Source organism: Monomorium pharaonis, chromosome 4, assembly GCF_013373865.1.
Source record: "Monomorium pharaonis isolate MP-MQ-018 chromosome 4, ASM1337386v2, whole genome shotgun sequence".
Lineage (NCBI taxonomy): Eukaryota > Metazoa > Arthropoda > Insecta > Hymenoptera > Formicidae > Monomorium > Monomorium pharaonis.
The window spans coordinates 17,225,676-17,238,294 of record NC_050470.1 but is presented as its reverse complement, the minus strand read 5'-3'; the positions used below and the strand labels follow the sequence as shown (position 1 = coordinate 17,238,294).

The window sequence follows — 12,619 nt, the reverse complement described above, 5'->3', positions numbered from 1 at the left end:
CACCTCTACAACGGGATGGGTGCGGGAGGGGGGCGAAGCCCTCCCTTGCCCCCCCCCCCGTGTGTGTGTGTGTGTGTGTGTGTGTGTGTGTGTGTGTGTGTGTGTGTGTGTGTGTGTGTGTGTGTGTGTGCGCGCGCGCGCGCGCGCAAAGCATTCTCTCCACCACATAGGTTTGCGACTGTGCGCATTTGGTCCGTGCGCATTTGGTCTGTGTGCATCTGGTCCGTGCGCATTTGGTCTGTGCGCATTTGGTCTGTTTCATTCAGCCTGCTGTGTCCGTTTATTACTGTGCGCATCTGGGACTCACTCATATTTTTTAAATGTTTTTGAAAAATTTATTTTTAATTTTTTTACATTATCACCATTTATTATATAAATAACATTTATTTAATTAAAACAAATATTAAAACTAATATTAACATTAATATTAAAACAAATATTTGTTTTATATTAATTACTTATTTATTATAATTAATTACAAATTATTTATTTTAAACAATGTACAAAAAAATATGCATGTTTATTTAACGTTTATTTTACATTAAAATAAGTAATAATAATATTTGAAGAAACTTTTATTTAATATTGATTGAATATTTACGTGAATATAATTTATTAAAATTAATGAATTAAAATAAATATTTATTTAACACTTACATAACATATATTCAATGTATACTTTAATTTATATATATTACATTTATATTAATTTATATTAAATACATATATTTTCAGTTCATTATCTCAGCTATCCTTACATTAAAAATTTGTATGTTTATTTAATTTTTATTAAATGTTTTATCTTTAATGTTTATTATTTAATGTTTATCTTAAATTAATTATATAACATAAAAATTAACAAAATTAACAAAAATAAAAAAAATTTTTTTAAATTTTGTTATCATAAGTTAAAAAAAGACTTAAACAATTTTAACACGCTATTTTTTTTAATTTTTTAAAAATTAATATAAATAAATTTTTTCATCTGTTATAATAAAATTACTTAGATCACGCTTAGACCATGCTTATCACTTAAAATTGCTAAAACAAGTAATATTCTTTACTATCGCAATAAAGTGGGCAACGCACATATACAAATAAAAAAATTGAATAATCTGTAGGTAATAATAAAATATTAACTAGAAATTGAAAAGACAATCAAAATAATAAATACAATAAAATAAAATTATAATAAAATAAAACACATTAAAATATTAATTAATATTATTCTGTAACAAAATCTCATACAGAATACCTAACATTTGTTGCTAAACATTTATACTGTTGTACACACACATGCATGCATGCATACAATGAAGCAGTGCACAAATAATATAATGTTTCACAGCTGCCAAAATTCAGTCGCAATGACAGTCACTTTCGAGGTACGAGTGAGCCAAACGAGAAAACAAATCAACGTCGCGGAAAAGCGACGTAAAGGCCATTGCACGTACATTTCCGTAATCGTAACCGTAAGATTTCGATTAATCATATTGCTCAATTCAGCTGTAACCGATCGAATTAACCAATTGTATTGTTCAATTTCTTACGGTCACGGTTGCAAAAATGTACATGCAATAACCTTAATATATATTAACTTCGAACGCGCACTTCACGGTACACGCGGATTTTTTTTATAAACTACTAGACACTACAGACGCGCGTTTCGTGCGCGATATTTAACTTCTTATTTTTTACTTCTTGAAAATAAACTATAACGATAATTGTATAGATAATCATCTATACAAAACTGTCAAAATTCAATCGCAATGACAGTTACTCTCACAACATGAAGTAAGCGCAGCGAGAGAACCATTCAGTATCGCGGAAAATAGGTATTATTTTGCCTTTTTTTAAGATAGAATTATTATTAATCGATTTACATCGATATTATTAATCGATTTTACGATTTAGAGATATATCACTTGATATTTATTTATCTTTACTTTCGTAAAGTGATCAAAGTATAAATAACAACGATTTATCAATATGTAATATATATCAACATTGAATAGGAGATAGATAACTCTTAAAGCCATCTAGTGTTGAATTCATGTATTGTACAAGATTTTTAAGGACGATGATAATATTATCTTAAATGAAAAATTTTAACTCGGACTTTGCGTCGCGATATTTCCGCTTGTAGGGCATGTAAAGAAAAAATAAAAACAATTCCCTGATATAAATCAAACCCAAGCTTTTGATTGAGCCTAGTTAGAACTCGATCAGTTTAGCCATTATTAAGATTTGATAATCTCAGGTACAGTCATGTATAATACATGGTTGGTCTTGCGTTTACTTGACGCGAGACACTACCATGTCTTGTAATTATATAATTTTTATTACATAAAACATAAGAATATAAAACAATTTTTTAATATGTAAATTTTATTAATTCTATTAATAAAGTACTGTTTTTTGGGAAAAAATAATAACATATTGCACAGTATTTAAAAAAATAATCAAGAGAAATGAAATAGCAACATGCAGTAGCCAAACGTCTTACTGACTGGGTTACATCGCTAGTTGCAAATTGATTCTTACAGCCTGGTATATAAGGAATACACAAATTTTTCAACTTATTTTTCTCGAGAATGCTTAAGAATTGCATTGTATAACTTTAACAGGAAATAAAAGAAGGGTAGGATTATAATATATAAAATTTGATACAATTGGGGGGAATGTATTTTCTGGTGTTTTCCTTGTTAGTTGTCTGACGAGAAATAACCTTAAAATGATGTTATAATGACATCTTGCTGCCTGGGATAATAAATCATACATTTATGTTACAAATTTCTTTGAATTGAATTAAATTTTTAACATAATTTTATATACTTTTATTTTAGTTAATATAGTTTATTACAAGTTTGTTATATATAATATGTATTTTTTAAATAAAATTTTTTGCATTAATTTCCAAACGCAGAATTAACATTTTTTTTAATAAGCAGAACATTAAGTTTCTAACATTCAAAATTTACACTTTTATTTCCTTTTTAATAAATTTTCTATACAATAATTTGTTTCTGAATGTGTGTCACAGATCTTATCACAAAAAGCTATCCATTTTATAATTTTTTAAATATTTGCATCATTTTACAGTCTCTTATAATAATGCTACATCATTTATTCATAGGTCGTAGAAAAATGTTTGAAGTACGCATTTCTTAAAGATCAAATGAGTTAAAAAACTTTCGTTATACACTTTTTTTATACTAGACAGCCAAACTCTGAGAAATGTAGTTAAAAAAAGTTTCTTTCCATTACCTTTAACATTTGTCATTTGTAAAACACTTTTTTAAATTTAATTTTAAGGTTTTTGATTATCAAGAAAGATTTAAATTTTAATTTAATTATAACAATTAATTATAACAATTATAATAATTATAATTATTATATTTTAAATAATTGACTAATATTGATAAATTATGATTTAAAAATAATCGGTAAACTTAATTTTTTATAAGTAACTTCTGTTATACTTCTCTTAAGAGGGCAAATTATACGAATTCTGTAAAAGTCGCGCGTTCTCGATTCCAGTAGTTAAATGTCAAAGTCCAACTTGGACTCTACTAAGAACTTTCTTAAAATTAAGCAATTCCCCTGAATGATTCCGAGGAGAGACTGCTGGGACGCAATGTAAACGGCACATAACCGAACGACTTAATCTGAAATACCGTTGGAATATACCAATCCCCCGATTCGCGTCGACTCGCAATTTATTCCTCCGTCCCCCTTATCGTCGCACTGCCGCTCTCCAATTAACGTTAAATCACCCTCCTCCGCGGACCCTGCTCATAACGTAAAACTTCGAAATTCAGTCCCAGTTCATTTCGATTTACGCAAAGATGTTATGTATGCGGTACCCTTGCGTGTTAAAACGTTTTTCTAAATTTATTTTGAAAAGTCTACTTCCTAAAAGTTTATTCTCTTACTTATATATTAAACATTTTATATAAATTATTATTATTGTTGTCCTAACTTCTTAGTAAACTTACTTATCAGGTATGTATGTATCTATCTTCATTCTTCTTTTTAAATAAGTAAAGATAGACATACTTTTACTTGATTAATAAGTTCACCAAGAAATGGGAACACAACGTACCCTAAGATTTTTTTACTAATTTATTTAATATTTAATTTATAATTTATTCTGTACTTGTGTAGTACTTTGTTTTCTAATTACTATAGATAATATCAATTAAATTATATATATTTACATATTTTATAACCTTTTTAAAAAAAAAAAATACTAAAAAGCGCGAAGTTATGCGCGCAAGAAACGCCCACAAAAATATATTTTTGTACAAAACAACTTTATTTGGCACTATAAAATAAGAGTACTAAGCTTTTTTCTTTAAAAAGTAATGATATGAAGAAAATATGTCCACAAAAATGGATGTTTATAAAAAATAGAACATATACTTTTTTATTATTATTCTTTGTCTGGCATTTAATTTGGTTTTTCGTTAAGCCCGCATCAGACTAGATAATTGATATGGAGATTGATTACAAATATTACAAATAAACATTTTATTACAAAAACTTGGCGCTGCTAAACCGAATAATTTGCCAGCTCTCCTTTTTTCTTGTGCGTCCATCTGAATGTGTGTGTGTGTGTGTGTGTGTGTGTGTGTGTGTGTGTTTAGTATTAGTATCTTTTTTTGTAGTAAAATATTTATTTGTAATATTTGCAATCAATCTCAATATTAATTTCTAGTCTGACGCGGGCTTAACAAAAAACTAAACTATGAATGCCAGCCAAAGAATAATACAAAAATAAATGTTTTATTTTGTACAAACATTTATTTTTATGGTTGGTGCATTTTCTTCATATCTTACTTTTGTAGAGAAGAAACTTAATACACTCATTTTGTAATGTCAAATGTAAGTAGTTTTGCACAAGAACACATTTTTGAGGGCGTTTTTTGCGCGCGTATACTTTGTGCTTTTTTGTACTTTTTTTTAAAAAGGTAATTTTGTCGTGATTTCACTCATTTAGTAGTGTCAGATATCTCATTTCTTTTTGTAATATGTATGGAGATTCGAGAAATTTTAAAGTCCGTATAAAATTAAAAATTGAGATTAAGATGCCCTTGTCGATGTCATTGAATTTCAATATTTCATCTTCGTTTTGTTTCCTTTTTTATATTCTACTTTCATTTCTGTTATCCTGACTGAAACGTTTTTAGTGAAACTAATACTCCCATCACTAAAAAAGGTTCGGATATACGGCATAATTTTCTGCTAATTACACTGTCCAACAAAATTTGATTTTTTTTGTAACACAAATGCGAATAGTCATTTCCAACGTATTTTTGCCTGCTGAACACGAATCCGTTGTCAAAATTTAGAGGTTCTTCAAGATGTTATAATACCGGCACTAAATTATTTTAACAAATTTTGTTAATATTTTTCAAAAATATCAACTTTTAGCTTTAGAAGGCACTTCGGTTCGTTTCGATATGATTTTTCGTTTTTGAAATATAATAATTTGATTTACAGCTCTTTTTCATACATGAAAAATACATGCAAAAGACATTTTATGCTACCTTAATACTGCATTATATAGAAAGTAAGTGCTTTTCTACTTATATAATATAATAGGATTATATAAATTAAAAAGTAATATGAAATGATATGATGTGATCTGATCTCATGTGCATATATGTGTATTTAAGTGTTGCGCACTCGCGTGCGCGTGTGAATGTGTGTTGTGTGTGTTTTTGTGTATGTTTTATGTTTGAGCTGAATAACACTTTAGATATCTCGACAATAAAAAATCATATCAAAACGAACCAAAGTGCATTCTAAAGCTGAAAAATGATATTTCCGAAGGGTATTAACAAAATTTGTTAAAAGAATTTAGTGTCAGTATTATAACATTTTGAAAACTATTAAAAGCTTTTTTGATGCCATTTTTCTCAAAATTGTGACGTGATAGTCAAATTTTGACAAACAAAGAATCGTGTTCAGTAGGCAAAAATACGTCGGAAATGACTATTTGCATGTGTTACAAAAATAGTGTCGGATAGTATTATCTGCTAATTTTTTGTCCTAATCCCGAATTTTTTGCTCCTATCGTTGCAGGAAATTAAGAACAAAAGTGGTGTCAGATTCATGTGACGCTAGCACTTCCATTAATAAAAAAATGCAAAGAACAAATATACCAGAATATTCTGCTCATTTTGTGCTTTAAGACTATTGTAAACATATATTACTATGTAAACATATATTAAAAATATTGAACGGTTATCAAAGTATCGGTACTCAGAACTGTCATACTGTAACGGTATAAGAGAAAATGGTTACAAATAAGAAGTTAACCATACACGACAAACTTAAAAGTAGTTCTTCAATCAAATATTCGTAAAATATACAAGTAAAATTTTAAACTTGTAAAATAACTTTAGATGCCTTGACAAGGCATTAATTTTGTGCCTTGTAAAAGTATTATAAGAGTATTAGAATAAACAATGTATTAGTTAATAAAATATAAATATAATCAAATTACGTTCAAAAAGAATTATAGGACTTAGATTCGCAACATTTGTCCACTAAGTAATCCATAACCCTGAACGCAGGCAATATTAAGAGACGGTAGTGTCTTGCGCCAAGTGAACGCACAGCGTGAGACCGCCCCACGTATCATATGCGAGTACGCGACTTATGAGCGCCTGAGATTATAATTAAGGGGATCCGGGAGTGACAGAGTTACCGACATTTTTGGGGGAACTTGGATTTTCGAATTGGAATAACAGCCTTAGTAGCAAAAAACATTGGCGCAATATTGCAAAGTAATTTAAAAACAATATTCCTAATAATTGGTCCAATATTGTAAATTGACGTTTCATCTTATTTAGCCAATTTGAGGATAAGAAGAAATATTGGTTCAATATTGGTTCAGCATTGGGCCAATATTGAACCAATCGATTTTTCATATTGGACATTAATTAAATTTTAATTTGGAGCCAATATTTTATAACCAATATTGGCGTTACATTGGGAAACATTGGAAAAACATTGGCCAATGCATTCCCAATATAACCAATATTTAACCAATATTAGCCAATAATGGCCGATATACTGCCAATGTATTTTGCTACTAAGGAGAATACAAAATTCTTTTACAGAATTAAAGTACGCACAAAAATGAAGAGGGCGAGGTACGATTTGTTCTGATAAATAAAAAAAATTGTTATTTATTAGTCACCTAACGACAATATATGCTTTATATGAAAAATCTACAGTTTATATGTATAAAATAATCATGTCGCCCCCTAGAAAAAACTTTCAGGAATAATATCGTGGAATTAGAAATAAGATTAGAAGTCTAGAAAAAAGACTCACATTCCGCAAATTGGAAAATAAAAAAACGAAAATTTAGGTTATGCACGCCTAAAAAGTCGATAAGTAGAGCAATATGAAAAATGTATGCTAGCAAATAAATATTTTATTTTTTTAAGTAAATTATTTTGTACATTTTTGATTTTGTTCGTCTAAGTAATGATTTAATGACATCAATAGTATCATTATTAAACTGAAATAAATCATTTCTTTGTAATAAGAAAACCGAGTTTCTTAAATGTATTTAAAGAAATTTTTTTCTCAGTGTACCTATATGTTATAAACTGACGCAATTATATTATTTTTTATAAATGCAATTTGATTTTGCAAAACATATTAAAAATAAATAGCATTAATTTATTTACTTATTAATTTCATTGTTAAATTTATCTTCTGCCATAATCTTACATATATAATTACATAATATGACTTTGAATTTTATATAAACACACACATATATATATATAAAATTTAAAATTAGATATATGTATAATGTGGCCTCATAATAAGTCAAAGTTTTAACTTTGCATTTTATAATTTTTATCTTTTGTTTTATAATTGGGTGTCATCAACACTGAAACCCGAGTGTCGACACCCAAAGTTTCGATATTGACACTGAAATTTTGGTGTCGACACCCACCGTTTCGGTGTCGACACTCAACTTTTGGTGTCGACACCCAAGTACCGATATCGACACTGGATTTTTGGTGCCGAAACCGACTGTTTCGGTGTCGACACTCAACTTTTGGTGTCGACACCTAAATTTTTTGTGTTGACACCAAAAGAGGGTATCGACACCGAAACTTTGAGTGTCGATACTTAAATGTCGGTGTTAACACTAAAAAATTAGGCGTTAATACAAAAAATGGAGTGTAAACACTCAAAGTTAGATGTAAACACCAAAATCTTGGGTGTTTTTTTCGTAAGGATATACAAGAAATATCCCACCAAACACCAAGTTGAGCACAGGACGTCCTCACGATCATCCTGAATATGTCCCGGGATGTCCTGGGATCTTGTCAGGATATAATAGTTGTATTATTGTAAATATTTTATATAAATATTTTATGTATTAATTTGACTTCTAAAGTAAGTTTAGAATGTTAGATTCTGTAATAGTATTAATATAAATTAAAATTTTACTTATGTCTTGAGGACATCCTTGGGATGTCCTGAGGATATATGTATTCTAGTTAAAAACGTTATTCTTAAAATATTGTATAAAAAGTTTCATTAGCTACAAAATGTCTGAAGATAAACTTAAATATGATGACTATATAAATACCAGACATTTTAGATAGCACAGAATGTTCTAAGAATATGATATCCTGAAAGTTTTCAGGACATCCTAAAACAGTATTCAGGGACATCCTGGACATATATTAATTTTTGAAAAAGACGGGTAAATTAATATAGCAAGTGAGAAATCTTTGAATATCGTACGTATTTCTAGAATGTATTGCAAAATCAAATGTGTAAAAATGTCGACTTCAAAGTCAGATTGAATGTCTACACTTATTAAAACAATGTGGCATATTAACAATACTAAAAAATTATAAAAGATGACATTAAATATTTTTTTTTTTATTTTATACAAACGGAGCAAAAACAGTTTTTTTAATAAATTATTCTACATGCTATTTCTCACACATATGGAAAAATGATTTTAAAAAACTGTAAAACTTAATATTTATTTATAAAAATATAAGTTAACTATATATGTTTCATCCTTCTTACAACATCTATTGTAATGATCTATAACAAATATGTATGCATAAACAATAAGTACTCATGGATCATCACGAAGAGTTATGATGCGTATGGTCTTTGAAGTCAAGCAACGTCGGCGATGGTTGACACTTGGATGGGTGACTGTTTTTTCGGGTACAGAGATTAAACATGCTTTAACAGGTACGACTGTCGCTTGACTGAAACATGTATAGTCTTCTTCCTCTTACAAAATTATCGTAAAAATAATTTGAACTTTTAATTTTTTGTTAAAGTTTTTTTCTATTCTCAAAGACTCTTAAAAAAACTTAGAAATATTTAAAAATTTTCTAAATTAATTGGAATTTTTTATTTTTTAAATTTTTCTGAGAAACGTTTCAATTCTTATAAAAAATCGATACATTTATCAAAAATCCTAAAAAAATTTTAAAAATCTGACAAAAAATGGTCATTGTTTGCTATTCCTGAGGATATCCTGAGGAAATCCTATGGTATTCTCAAGACGTCCGATGGACTGTCCTCAGGATGTCCTGAGGACTAAAAAGTGGCTCTTGTTTGCTATTCCTCAGGATATCCTGAGGACGTCCCGGAATAAAATCAGAACGTCCTCAGGATATCCACGAAGTCCGTTCTGGACGTCCTGAAAACGTCCATGTGCTATCTGGGTATACATGTAACGTGCCTGTTAGTTGTAATTTTCCACTCAACAATGTACCCACGCAACACACGGACGTCCTTCGGATGTCTTATATGTGTCCTGAAAAGTCCTGTTTATGTCTTCGTATTTCGGATGTCCGAAGTACGTTATCCGAACGTCCCGTTAAATCGCAACTATAATAAAACGTCCGAAAGACATATTTCGGACGTCCTGAAATATCGGGTATATATTATCGTGAAGATAACAATGCTAATATAATTTGTATTGTATATCGTAATAATCAATAAAATTTAAATTTTATAAAATTTATACAGCGTATATTTTTAATTATTTTAAAATAAGAAAAAAATATTGTTTATACATTTTTTATTGATCGTTTAAATATTTTTAACTAATAATGTTACTAGTTAAATATAAAAAATTAAACATTTTTGTTAATTATAGTTGTATAAAATTGTTTAAAATGAAAAAATAATTTAAAATATATTATAATATTAAATAAAAGTTGGGTGTAGCCCATTACAAATAACGTGTTTTAAGCAATATACACATTATTGTAAGAAAATTAAATTGTTGAAACGTTATTTGTAATGGACTATGACCAACTTTTATTTAACACAATGTTAATATTTATTTTGATAATTCTTTCGTTTTTAATAACTTTTACGTCCATATAAATTAACTAAAATGTTTAGCTTTTTATATTAACTAATATAATTTGTATACCACATAATAACTATTAAAATTAAAATTTTATAAAATTTGTATAACTATTTTTATATTTATTGTTTCAAAATAAAAAAAGAATTTTTATAATTTTTTATTAATTGTTTAAATAATTTTAATTAGTAATTGAAATTATTTAAACCATCAATAAAAAATTATAAAAATTCTTTTTTATTTTGAAACAATAAATATAAAATAATTATACAAATTTTATAAAATTTTAATTTTAATAGTTATTATGTGGTATACAAATTATATTAGTATTGTTATGGTTTTGATAATAAATGAAATAAAATAGTAATTATTATTTAATTTTAATTCCTCTAGAGTGGCTTTAGTCCCGGTAACTTTTTTTAACGTTTGGTGTGCATGCCCTGCTGATTAGTCGGGTCCTGCATCTTCGCGTTTCGCACCCATAAATTATCTCTTCTTTCTCGATCATTACCTTTCTATGCATATCTATCTGACTGTTCTACAATAAGGATTACAATAAAGATTACGGCTTGCACTATTAAAACGGGCAGCCTTTCCTACTCTCGATGCCAGTACGAAGATAAATATTATTGGACGACGATGATTTAATCTAGGACATAACCTCATGTTTTGTAACACGTTGATCGATCCATATAATAGCTGTAAAGTTGAGAGGCTGAGTACGCCTTTTCTAAAATTAAATAGTGTTGATCAAGCGGTAAAGTTTATGTTAATATTATTTATTGTTATTTTATTTGCGTGATTATATGATTATCACTTTCGCTGCTCATCATGTGCAGTCGCGTGATGAAAGGTTCCTTCGCAAGTAGCCAGTTACGCGTGATAAATCTATTAAATAAAATCTATTAAATAATCTATTAAATAAAAGTTGAGCATAGCCCAATACAAATAACGTGTTTTAAACAATATAAAAATTATCGTAAAAAATTGTTGAAACGTTACTTAACATAATATTAACATACATTTTGGATAATTTTCTTATTTTTATTAATTTTGTAAATGTATATAATTAATTAAAATATTTAGTCTTTTATAACTAGTAAAATTCCTAATTGGAATTGTTTATTTAATTAATAAAAAATGTACAAATATACTATTTTTCTTTTATTTTGAAATAATATTATATATTGAAACGAGCTAGCTAGGCTCTCATATAAAAAATTAAAATTTGAAAGAAATTAAAAACAAAAATTTAACTAAATAATTTTTCCTTATGTTAACTTTTTTATAATCTCAGGAATAGAATATGGAAAAAAAACTAATTAACACATTACTATATTTTTACCAAAGCTTCAAAGTTATAGTCCAAATTTCACACCTATACGATGAAAACTTTATCGTAGAAACCTTCGACTATCGACGTATATAAAAAATTGTCTGATGTTAACATATCTCGACATTTTATTTATAAATAAAGCCAATTTTAATAGTTTTGAGCAATATTGGAACGTTATTTAGTTGTTTCAGTGCATTTTAAGCAAAATTATATATGTCCAAATGATGACCATTTTATGTCCAGTGAAGACATTCTAAGGATGTCCTTGGGATGTTGTTTGGCGGGACATAGGACATCCTTTGTACATCCACAGGATGTACACGGGATATCTATCGGATGTCTTTAGGGCCCGTTTCGGATATCCGATTTATGTTATGATCGTGTCCATGTGTTGTGTGGGTAATTGTAATATAACGTATGTTAATCTCTGGTGCTCACAAGTCGCGTACTCGCGTATGATACATGAGGTTAGAGACCCTTTACTAAGAGACGCGACAATCCTGTATGTTTTCATTGGCCGTAAAACAATATCCCAAATAGCACAGGATATCTTATGTACATCCAGTTTAAGTCCAATTTGCGTCCGAACGTCCATGGACGCAAAATGGACATTTAATGGACGTCCGTTGTTGTACATTAAATGGATGTCCTTTTTCGGACATCTTATGGACATCCAATTTTTGTCCACGTTTGGACTTTAATTTTATGATTTTACATAAATTACAAACTTTATAAACTCTAAAAAACATACGATATAATATATATATATATATGAAATTAAAAAAAAAATATTAATACAGTAAAATATAGGTTTATATAAATAATATAATAAATATAACAATATAAATAAATAAGTATAACAAAAATTAATTGTTTTTAATTATTTTATT

At 28.1% G+C, this 12,619-nt stretch overlaps 1 protein-coding gene across 1 annotated transcript in view; it reads left to right on the top strand.

The window, feature by feature from the left end:
• The window catches only part of LOC105831396 (fez family zinc finger protein erm), a 119,835-nt gene that overhangs the window by 70,954 nt on the left and 36,262 nt on the right, over positions 1 to 12,619 (top strand). The window lies entirely within an intron of this gene.